The sequence below is a fragment of the Ambystoma mexicanum genome, chromosome 8 (assembly GCF_040938575.1).
Source record: "Ambystoma mexicanum isolate Mex_15411 chromosome 8, UKY_AmexF1_1, whole genome shotgun sequence".
NCBI classification, from domain to species: Eukaryota; Metazoa; Chordata; class Amphibia; order Caudata; family Ambystomatidae; genus Ambystoma; species Ambystoma mexicanum.
Genome location: NC_090929.1, coordinates 475,430,484 through 475,443,130, shown reverse-complemented (window position 1 = coordinate 475,443,130; position 12,647 = coordinate 475,430,484). Strand labels below are relative to the sequence as shown.

The 12,647-nt window shown below is 45.8% G+C and overlaps 1 protein-coding gene across 1 annotated transcript in view; it reads right to left on the bottom strand.

Annotated features, from left to right (window-relative positions):
• The window catches only part of PUSL1 (pseudouridine synthase like 1), an 867,171-nt gene that overhangs the window by 708,074 nt on the left and 146,450 nt on the right, over nt 1-12,647 (bottom strand). The gene's annotated exons all lie outside the window — the stretch shown is intronic.

The window sequence follows — 12,647 nt, the reverse complement described above, 5'->3', positions numbered from 1 at the left end:
GCTCCGGTGGTAATTGTTTCGCCAAGTTAGACATGCAGAGCCAAAGCTCGCAATCGAATCTTGCGGTCATGGCCAGTGCATTACCCGCTCTGATTGTAAGTGATGCAGAAGATGATACTTTCCTGCCCATGGCTTCCAATTTACGTCCGTCCTTATCCGGTGGGGCCGACAACGGTGAGGAGGGGTTGGCGAGTTTCTTTCTGGCCGCCACTGTAATAACTGAGTCCGGTTTCGTATGACCCCTTAAACAAAGCGGTGCCGAATCCGGAGCTTTATATTTCTTTTCTGGCCTGGACACCAACGCCGGAGTCGATAAGGGCGTAGATAGGATCTTGGATCCGGAATCCCAGATGGTATCGAGGAGGGGAATTGTGGTCACTGTCCTCCTTCGTTTGTCCCTGTGCTCGTAGAGCACTGATTGCCTTTCCTCCGAAGAAACCTGAATTTTAAACAGTTCTGCGGCTTTACCTATTATGGTGTGGAAAGAGACGAGATCATCCGGTGGTGAGGCCTTGCCCGGCGAGTCTCTCCTCCTGGGCTTCTCGACGACGTAGTCATCCCAATCGTCTGGCTCCTGAGTAATTTCTCCTTCTTCTGGTTCCGAAAATTCACCAAAAGGATCCTCCTGCCAGTTTGATACCGAGATGGTGGACGGTACCATGGTGGGATCTACGTCCGGAGATCGCGGTCTGTGCGATGACTGTGGTGACGGGACTCTTGTAGGTGAAGCACTGTGGGTGCTGCTCCTCGGTCTTCGAGCAGGTGATCTCATCCGTTTTTGCGGTCTACTCCTGTAAGGAGAGCAACCCGATGTGCCTGGAATCGGGGATGACTCTCTAGGAATGGGATTAATCAGAATTTGCTTCTCCCTTTGCCGTTTGTAAAATTCTTCTACAATCCTCTGCACGGATAACATGAGCACCGGGTCATGAGGATATTCGGATTCTCCCGTGGACGGGTGCTAAGGAGGGCTGTATTGTTTCGGTAAGGGACCGATGGACTCTTCCACCACTTCCGCATCGGAGAATTCTTCCTGAAGAATTATATCCGGAAGTTCTGCCATGTGCCCCAAAGGTGAAAATTGCTGTTCCAGAGGTTCAGTTACAGTATTCTTCTCAATGATATTGCTTGTAATGACAGGAGCTTCAAGAGTGAGAGGCAGTAATTCCTCTGTAACTGCCGAAATTTGCGGTGCCTCTGAAGGCGTTATGGATGATGTTATCCTCGTCGACGACTGAGATTTTCCCGTCGACGAGGGCTTCGCCGTCGACTGAGATTTTCCCGTCAACGACAGAGATTGTCCCGTCGACGGAGGCTTCGCTGTCGACTGAGCTTTTCCCGTCGACGACTGAGATTTTCCCGTCGACAAGGGATTCGTCGTCGACGACTGACCTTTTCCCGTCGACGAGGGCTTCGTTGACGAATGTGGAGTGTGTTCCGTGGACGACTGCGTCATGGAGGAATGCTTCGTGGACGAGTGGTGTTTCTTGCTCGTCGACGATTGCTTCGCGGTCGACATGTCCGATGACGATGATCTAACTGTCGACGATGTCTTTAGCGTCGTCGTCGTCGTCGATGCTGGTTTTGTCGACGGTATGGCCGATGACGGGCCTTTACCTTTCCCTTCATTCGTGGGCGGTTTACCCGCCGACGACTGCCCCCCCCCCCCCGTTTTTTGCAAACTCCTCCTTACCTCTGGAGGCAGATTTTGCTGACTTTTTCTGGCTTGATAGGTCAACTGGAGGCAGAAAGGGTATCAATTCCAGCTTCCTCTTTTTGGATTTGGGAGAGGAACTCCTTTCCACTTAAGAGGCCCTTCTCTTTGAAGTTTGCCTCTCAGATGGAATGCTGGATTGGACAGGAGCTGTTCTGACAGACTCTTCGTCCGAAGATTGATCCCTGGATTCCAGGTATGAAAGGAGTCTTCTATGCCTGTCATGAAGGGTCTTAGTGGAAAAGGTTTTACAAATCTCGCATTTTTTAATGTCATGTGGGTACAGACAATAAATGCAATGCTCGTGTGGGTCCTTGTAGTAAACCAATTTCTTCTTGCACCTCGTGCAGTCCCTGAACAGGGAAGGCTTCCTGACAGCCTGAGGTGCCTCCATTTCTGAAGAGAAGTTCAGTCGACGATTTTGAGAGGAAAACAACAAGTTTTGCCACCAAGGTTAATTGGAAAGAAAGCCCTTAAGAAGGGGAACAAGATGGAATATATTTTACAAATATATTCCACACAAAAGTAGAAAGAATTTGAGAAAGCTCAGAGAGCTTGAGGATTCCCTGTGTCTGATAGACTGCGGTGAAAAATCTGAAGATGGCTGCCGGGGGCGGAGCTTAAGCCCTGCCACCTCATTGGCTGGGGCCATAAAGGACCAAAGTGAGGTGGAGGGACTACACAATGAAGTGGCTCATAGGCTATAATGGGCTATGTACATGCACTGCTAGGTGGCAGTGTACATATATATATATATATATATATATATATATATATTTTTTTTTTTTTTTAAATTGTTATTATTATTTAATTTATCACCGAGGATTCCCAGTCTGACGACGGGGAATATTCAAGCATCTGAATCTATGAAAGATCCAATGCTGGAGAAAGCACCAATATTAGAAATGTGGTGATACATAATGACATACAGTTTGGTCAAAACAGGCATCCTACCATCACTGACATGTGGGGCCTTGATCCCGTTATTAAGTACCATCAGTGCGGGTCCTGTTTTCTTTGCGAGTTGACAATGAATACACAAACTGTTGATTTGGGTCTGACCAATATATGGGAATTGAAAGACTTCACTAATTGCAATACAGCTAATGTTGTATATTTGATTAAATGTCTTTGTAATATGTTGTACATAGGAAAAACCAACCGTACATGTAAGACACGCATTATTGAGCATATAAATTGCCTCACAAACCAGACTGAAACATCACCACTGGTCAAACATTTCATGACCAAAGGACATTCCTGCACAGGTTTCAGATAGGTTGTATTAATGTAGATTGAGGGTCCAAGCCAGGTTGTTATCAACCGCAAACTATTGCAACAGGAACACAAACTCATTTTTCTCACTAAAGGCCACCTTGTGGTAATGGTTGTTGAGTGCCTGCCCTAGTTTGTGGTGATGGAGTTAATCGTGATGGGTAGAGGCTAGTCTCAAATAACTAAACTCTCTGATCTTTTGAAGTAAGTTGATACACAAATCAGTGACTAGATTTAATGCAGTGTTCAATGACAGACCTATGAGTGGTTGATGTGCTGGGGTGCATTTTTGGTGAATTTTTTGTATTTTTCAGTTTCTTTATGTAATTTAAGTAAGAGACACCATTGGTGTTCATTTGAGTTTTTGGTTATCTTTTTGTGTATACTTTCATGTTGATTTTTTTCTTCACCATTTTTCCACTGGAGACCCTGATAGTGACGGTTACTACCTCATTGATTTTTTACCTCAGCCTGCCCGGAGGAAGCAGTTGTGCTACATTCGTATTCATGTGACATTGTTTACTGCATCCTGACATCACGTACATGATTGCGGGCTGCCTGTTCCCTCTTCATGGGAGGCCCAGTTCCCTCTTCCTCGCATTTTTAACAATGAACATCATTTTTGGACAAGTCACATGTTTTATCACGTGATAAGCATGAACGTTTTAAATACGGTCATCTCTTAGCGCGCGCACCCTGGACGCCCCACTCGTAGAGGTTGATTGAGGTTGCTGAGAGCCTCTTGTAGTGGCCTGACAATGATGACACCAAGCCCGATAGTTGTGTTAATGTGCAGTTTATTTTACTTTAGCACAAACACTGTTAACACATAATAATGATCTTTCAACATACACTACTATATCTATTGATGTAAGTGATAAACTCCTCTTGTGGTTTCTATGCTCAGGAAGTACCTATTGTTCAAGTAGGAGGTTGTGTGGAGAGCTGTGAGGCAGTTTGCTGCTCTGCTGCCTGCCGGCTCAGAATGCCCCGTGAGCAGCACTTCCCCCGGGGACTTCCTTTGGGACTTCGTAAGGTCCTTTACTCTACATACCTCCTTTTGTTGGGCGAAGTTGGCTCTACTCCATCATGTAGTCAGTGTACTTCCCTGGTCATCTTCTTTCTCTCTGTGGTCGGCCGTTCTCTGGATTTTCTTGTTGTGGCATTGCAGCCCTTTCGCTGGTTCTCTCTTGCCTCGTCGCATTCCTCCTGGGACTGGTTTCCACTTGAGAGGGTGTCCCTATGTCCTCCGTCTCTGCCTTTCCTGACGGTTCTCCTATGGTCGGGTTCTCTTTGGCCAGACTCTCTTCTTGACTTCTGTGATCTAATGTCTCAGAGTTGTGTTCTCCTTCTACTCCCCTTTCGTACAATGCTACTCTTTCTAAATTCCACCGCTTGCCGTCTTGGGTGCATACATGGTTTGGCCCTTGTTGCACCACTTTCAACAGTCTGCTGAACTTGGACCCCGTCTCTGGATCTCTATGCACCATTTTAGTTTTTATGAGATCTCCTTCTCGGACTGTGCTTTGTTGGGGCTATCTCCTTTCATCGCTATCGCTTCATGTTTTCTTTGCTCTTCTTGACTCGCCATACCAATTCTTCCATGTCCACCCTTTCATCCTCTCTCACGCTTGCCAACCATGGTGGGACCAGGGTAGAGGCTGCCCTGTGTCCTCTGAGGAGGTGGAATGGCGATATGTTTGTGGCCCCATTGGGGGTGAGGCGAGGCGCAGCTATGGCTTCCTTGACTGTGCAGAGCGGCTCGAGTCTCACTGCTGTGGCCAACTGCAACGCTCCCTTAATGAATCTGTTGGTGCGTTCCACCAACCCATTTGCTTGTGGGTGATATAAAATTGCTTTAATTTGCCTGATATTGTTCTCCTTCAGGAAACTGTCCCTCTCTCTGGATATGAGTTGCACTCCATTGTTGGTGACTAGTTCTGTAGGTAATCCTTCCCTCTGAAAGATGTTTTTAAGGAACTGGATCACTTGGTTGTGGTTATGTTGGGTACAAATTCAACCTCTACCCACTTCGATAAATAGTCCACCAGCACTATGCCATACTTGCTCTCATGCTCCATGAGTTCCAGCTGGCCTATAAAGTCCAAGCCCAATTTTTGTCACACTCCTTCGGGCACTTCTATGGGGTGTGGTGACGCCTGCCTGACTTTGAGTCTTTTGTCACTATTCACACACTCGTGACACCGCTCTGTCATGGTCTTTATTTCCAAGTCCATGCCTGGCCTCCAATATGCTTCCCTTACTCTCCTTCTTGTCATATTGTTTCCAAGATGACCGGCGTGAACTCTGCATATGATGCTTCGTCTCATGGCTATGGGTGGAATCATTTGGTTGCCTCTCATGAGCATCCCTCCATTTTCAAATATTTAATCTGACACTTTCCAGTAGGGACGCAACCCTTCTGGAATGGATCTCTCATCGGGCCACCCTTTTCTGACCCACTCTGTGATTTTTGTTGTGGTGTCATCTTTGGCTGCTTCTTCTATCCAGTGTCTCATGCTCATTTCGAGGAATTCCCTGCTCTTTAGGTCCGTGAGTGTCGCGAGAATGCATTTGTCTTGTAGAAAGCTGGTTTCCTTATCTTTAAGCTGCGGGAGTCTGGACATGCAGTCCGCTTGGGCATTTTTCCATCCCGCAATGTGCTTTATTTGATATGTGTATTCTTGCAGCTTGGCGGCAATTCGAGCAAGCCACGGTGTCGCTGTGTGGGTTCCTCCTGGGCTCAATAGGTGTACTAGGGGTTTGTGATCAGTAACCAGCCGAAATTCTGTACCCCATACGTATGTGCAGAAGTAATCAACGGCCCATGCACATACTAACATCTCCTTTTCAATGGTGGAGTAATTTTTTTCTGATTGTGAGAGGGCCTTAGATGCAAAGGCGACAATGTGTTCTTCATCGCCCTTCTTTCGCATGAGCGTTTCTCCTATACCGTATGCACTGGCATCTGTGGTAATCATGGTCTTCCATTGGGAATTGAAAGGTTGCAAGCAGGGCGCATGCATTATTCCTTGACATCTTCAAATGCTGTGGTTTGTTCTGCATCCCAGTGGCACTCTGCGCATTTCTTAAGTAATTCTCTCATGGGAGCAGTGGTCTCTGAGAAGTTTGGTACAAATTTTGCGTAGTTTTTTGATAGTCCCAAAAATGATCTCAGCTCTTCTTTGCTGGTTGGGGGAGGCGCCTTAACGATTGCTTGCAGTAAGTCTTTCTTGGGACTGATAATTACCTTGGATATGGAATATCCCCAGCTATTCTACTTCATCTGCCTGCAGTACACATTTGTTGTTGCGTAGTCGCACTCCTGCTTCCTGCAATTTTGCCAACACTTTGCGGAGAGCTGCGTCATGTGTCTCTTCATCTTCTGCGTATATTAATATATCATCCTGGAATTAAGAAACGTTTCCCATGTTCTTCAAGAGAGTCCATCATGCGCTCGAACGCAGAGGCTGCCGAGGACAACCCAAATGGCATTCTGGTGAATTGATACGTTCCAAATGGCGTTATGAACGCCGTGAGGGGTCTGGATTCTCGATGCAAAGTGATTTGGTGGTAGGCATCCCCCATGTCTAATTTTTAGAATATTTTAGCCTCTTTCATTAGCAAGATCAGTTCGTTTATTCTCGGTAATGGATAACTGTCCGCCACCACCTCCAGATTTAGGCTGCGCAAGTCGATGCAAATACGCAAGTCGCCGGTATGCTGTTTCTTTATAAGAACCACCAGGCTGAGCCATTCAGATGACTCTACCGTCTCTATGGTTCCTTCCAACAACATCTTTTTGAGCTTTTCTTGTAGTGCAACTATCGCCGTTGCTGGCACGGTTCTCACTCTATGCTTGGCTGGTGCCGCTCCTTGTTTCAGTTTCATCCTGTGCGCATAGTTTTTGATGCGTGTCTGAAAACAATTGCGGAAATTCTTCTTTGCTGATTGAGGCGGCATTTTTGTTTATGGACAGGACCTGTTCCTCCAAGCTGGGGTCGAGCCTGATTTGCAGTTTTGCTTGGTCATCCCAGCCTAACACTGGTGGTCCCTTTTTTGCCAGATATACTTTTGTTCTGGTGACTCTGTCCTTGAATTCTACTGTCGCTCTGACATACCCCAAAAGGTTTATACTGCATCTCCATACACCGTGGGACTGACTTTCGCTTTGTAGGCTTCTACTCTTTTTCTTCCCACCAAGCTTTTGTACAAATTTAAGGGCAGTATGGTGAGGTTGGAACCCGAGTCTGCCATCACTCTTGTTTCATGACCATTGATTTTGATGGTGCAGTGGGGCTTTTCTCTCCGACTCGTGCCGCCATTCACCATGATAATGGTGGTGCATGCTTCTTCATCTGAGTATGCCTCACCTCTGTTTTGAATTGCTTGCTATCACAGTTTTCTTCGCTCTCCACGTGCACACTGATGTGAACTGTCCATACCTTCTGCATTTTGAACATTCTTTACTCCTTGCCGGGCATTCTCTGCTGTTGGCTAAGTGGCTTGTGCTGGCGCACCTGTGGCACTTCAATGGTTTGCATTTCACTGATGCGTCATCCCTGGTTTCGCGTTGTCCTCTGTCCCTTCTGCCTCTGGATTGCACCCACTGTATTTCGGGTGATTGTGCAGCAATTCCCCACTCTTTGCGCCTGCTGGACGTCTCTTCTACCGCCCTCGCAATTTGGATTGCTTTATCTAACCCAATTTCTTTTTCAAGAATACATTTGTCTTGTACTTTTCTGTTGTTCGTATGTACGATGAGCATGTCGCAGATTCTTTCCTCTGACTTTGCTCCAAATGCGCATACCGCAGCCAGTACTCTTAGCTTGACTACGTAGTCGCCCACGGGTTCTGTCGGCTCTTGCTTCCTGCCATAGAATCTGATTCTGTGTAGCACTACGTTTTCTTTACACGGGAATCTTTTGGCTATTCTCCTTTTCGCTTCTTAATAGACGCCATCACGTTCTCCTGTCTGGGTTTCTGGGTTCAGGCCTGTAAGTTCTTTGTCCTTCGACACCCAGCGCGTTTAATAGCATGGCCTTCTTACACGCCGCTGGATAGCCTGTTCCACCCATCGCTTCCAGATAGGATTGAAATAAAGGCTCCCATTGGAATCATGGAATCGCTGGCTTGCCTGGGACGTGCAGGAACGGTGGTGGTGGCGTTGCTCCTTGCGTCGTGGTGCAGCTGGGCCGATCCCGTCCTTCGTCGCCAATTATGTAGTGGCCTGTCAATGATGACACCAAGCCCGATGGTTGCGTTTATGAGCCTTTATTTTACTTTAGCACAAACACTGTTAACACATAATAAGGATCTTTCAACATACACTACTATATCTATTGATGTAAGTGATAAAGTCCTCTTGTAGTTTCTATGCTCAGGAAGTACCTATTGTTCAAGCAGGAGGTTGTGTGGAGGGCTGAGAGGCAGCTTGCTGCTCTGCTGCCTGCCGGCTCAGAATGCCCTGTGAGCAGCAATTCCCCAGGGAACTTCCTTCGGGACCTCTTCAGGTCCTTTACTCTACACCTCTCTGTGAGTCTTTTGTCAGTGTGCTTGTTGCCTTCTTGGTATGAATGGAGCACGCTACGAGTCATTCGGAATGCAGGGTTCTCATTACCTCATCGGTGTTTAGACATTCTTCCATTTTGGAAACCCGGTTGTCGAATTGGGAAATTCAACCCCAGCTTGCCTTTGTGTGGTTGAGCAATTTTCCTATTACATCTAATTTGAAGACTTTCACGTATGATTTGTTATGTTGTTTATTCAGTCTTAAGTATGGTTTGGTTCTGGTGTTTCACTCTGGTGATTGTCATCTCTAGTCACATGTGGTTTGAAGTACTGCACTTGGGTGTTCCTTCTTGTTTTGGGGCTTAGTTGGTGTTGTGATGGGCCCTTCCACGTGCTGTTTTGTGTGGGGGTAGTGTTATCTGCATGTGCCCTAGTTACTAGCTTGTGTTACTTATTAATGTTCTTTCTAGCACCTTACATCTATGGCTATGCTATATTAAGGTTGCCTTGCTCTTATTTACAGAGATGGGGGTTTCTTGAGACAACATTGGATCCCATGAAATTGACACATTCAATGTGTCTCTGCATTGATGCGTGTTGACTATCCTGATTAATAATTTAGCACAGGTATGGTCATGGAAGTAGTTATTTTTCATGTTGCCGTATTTATTGGATTAAGTAAACACATCATTGTTTTTATATTGAGCACCTCTTAACATTTTTGTTTATTTGGTTTTGGTCTTTAGTCATGTGATGATCTAAGATAACTTTCGTGGTCTGGGATACCGCACTGATTTATCTACCTTGAACATGTGTAACGACCACCATTGAAGACTCTTTGGGACTCATCACGAGTTGGGTGGTGTCCAGGCGGCTATTAGCGCCGGATCATGGGTTTGGCGGAACGTAATTCCCCAGTCCACATTGAGCCCATTCGGGATTTCCCCATTGGGTCCAATGTGGAATTTTTGGCGCTATTACCGCCGCGGTATTAGCGTGCAGTAATAGCACTGAAAATCGGCAAATTCGTGGCAGATTTAACCCCAGCTGACAGCTGGGGGTAAATCCTGCCAAACCTGTGATTTGGTGGACCCTTAAATGCGGTAGTAATAGCGTTACAGCCGCATATAAGGGTTACCACCAAACTCGTGATGAGGTAGTTTGAGTTTTACTTTGTGAAGTAGTACCCTGTAGACGTTTGTTTGCAGTATTTGGAGGAGATAGACCTTTTACGTTTGAGCCCTAAGGATTGTCTGGCATAGATGCTTATAGGACAGAAACATGTTGGATTCATGCCGTGCTATGTTTAGGCATTAAATGCATACACTAATAGTATAATGAGTACTTCTTATATTTATATCAGTGTCAGGTAGAGGTCTTTTAATAAACATACAATTCTACTCGAGACCATCTGTTCTCTGAATATCTGGGTGTACAATGTAGGTTGCCATTTGTTGCAAGTAAGGTGTACATAATTTGTGCAAAAATGTCTTATTCTAAACATTCATGTGTGATGCTGATTGTTTTATGTTTCTATAAATAAATGTGTTTTTAATTGTAGATATGTTTGTTTGGCACTCTTTCTGGACACTGTCTTTTTTGTATGTGCTCTTCTATTATCCTGCTAGTAAGCAGTGTCTAAACACCTTCAGTGTATTGGGTTACCCATTACTTCAAGTTGCTGTAGTCAATGTTAAAGTTGATATCAACATGCCACTACTAACTACTAAGAAAATGTGATTCTGAAAAGAAAAGGTACCATTAACAAATTAAACCTACATTCTTGATGACCTTGTGTTTGTTTTTTCTTTCCATTACAGCTCATTCCTTCCTCCAATTTGATATGTTAACGCTACCTATGAGCGCCCTAGACACACTGCCAGAGAGGGACAAACCAAACTGCCATTCAAGGGACAAGACTATCCCTGTCTGGCCAGGATCACTGAGAGCACTTCCATCAAACACACCAGACCTCCATGCAACTAAAGATACTCCAATCCAGCTAAGCCCTGTGGGCTTGCAGATGATTGTACCAAGCGTGGGCTCCAATGCAATATGGCTGCAGCGGCAGTCCTGTGTGCTTAATGGGACCTTATGTGGTAAAACCAAGCCTCTGCAGTCGGCAGATTGGCTGGTGACATGTTCATGAATTCTTTCCATCAGGGGAGCTGGGAAACAAAGCCAGCCTCCTCAAAGGGCGTCATTCAAAGGCCAAGACTATCCCTGTCTCGGCCTGCCAGAGCCAAGAAGGCCTCCGGCATGACTGCTCACTAAGGTATGTGCCGTGTACTTTCTCTGTGTACTAGCTACCCAGACATGTTTACTGCTACTTCACCAGTATCCGACTATACCTAACCAGCGTTGCAACACCTTACTATTGTCTCCTGTATCCATCGTTTGCACCGCTGACGTAGCCCCCAAACGCCTGGGTACGGCTTTTCCAGCATGCGCCTCGTTTCACTGCCCTTATATTGCCCTGCTGTGCCCCTGCCACAACCACCATACATTTCCTTCCTAGAGAAGCTAGCACAATGTCCTGTAGTTATTGTCTCTTTGATTCACATGACTATGTTGTTTAAGGTACAACCTATCACATTCTTTGTCATGCAACTTGCAACCGATCGTTACTGTCACTATCCCAAATGCCTCATGGTATTGCTCTTCCCTACTCTTACCTGTTGTGTCCCCACTTCGACCACTGTGGTTATCCGGACCCATCAGGCAGGGAATTTCGTCTCTCTCCTCGAGACAATGATCACAAATTCCTGCACTTACCGCATCTTTGATATTGTTTTCTTCTTGAACAACTGCCATACTCTTGTCCTGTAACCTGCAACTTGTAAACTCACTTGTAACTGTAACTAGCAACTAGAGGCCTCAGGGCTTGGTGCGCTACTATAAATGAAAAAATAAATAAACAAACAGCATAACCCAGCCTTTTAATTGTGGTGACAGGTCCTAGCTCTGGTCATCACCACGCAGGTAAGCATGTGTGTAGCCTGAGTCACAGAGGTTGTCTACTTTGCATTAACAATAATGGCCAAATATGACATGCACACCAGTCTGAGTTGCCCCTCTTGGCACGTAACAAAGGTATCAGGTTAGGGGATACACTGTCACCTCCGTTCACCATGCATTTTTTTTGTACTTGCTTTTTTCATAGGACAGAGGGCACTGTGCTCCCACCAAGGTTACATACACTCCTTCCGCTAGCCACCACCTGCCTGCTTGGCATAGAAAAGCAAAAACAAACCTCTGCTGAAACTTGCCCTAGTGTTAGCTTGAACCAGAACTCTCAATTGCAGCTGATAGAAGGTGAAACTGAGGCCTACAGCGGATATTCAATCCACTGAGCTACCGCCTACCTTACATCTAAAAACGAAACCCATGATTGAGGCCACTTGTGTCATAATCAAAGTCAGGACACAACTGCTAAAAAAATAAGCGCGGGATCCAATTGGGGGAGTCCACCCAGTCCCCTCCCCTGCAAACTCACAACTTTGCCCAAACTCAAAGTGAATCTAATGCAGATTAGAAAACACACCAAGACCGAGGCAAATGCAGAAAATACTATTTTCAACATGATGTGGACCATTATGAAAAAAATGCTTACAGAAATCTACTCCCAAAACATAAATCTGTGACATGTGGAACATTCTTCCAATTTCACAGATGCCTAAAAAAACTCATGACACCCACAAAGCTCGAATAAGAGCTAATAAATCCCAGCCATAGTCTTAACATCCTTTTTTTGCTTGAATAAACTAAACATACGTCTTTGTTGTGTTCCGGCCCAGTCAGATTCTTGGGCAGGCAGCCGAAATGCCATTACTGCGCCTCGGCCATCCTGGGGGGAGACATGTGGCCATCACTGGACTCCACTGTATATATCTGGAGACCTCCACAAGAAAGCGCTCTGTGGGGATTCTCCGCGTGCTGAGCACGGGACAGACATGAAATGTGCTTGGATGAGTGATGTCTTTAGGAACTGTTGAATAATATGGCTGTGCCCGAGATAGGCCAGATGGTTAGGAGGGAAAGGGAGGCCAAATAGGCAAATATTGCAAGTGACATGCATGGTTACTTTAGTTGGCACGGGGCCAGGTAGTTCAATGTATGGATGCTGTCAATGTCAGCTGTGTGTTGT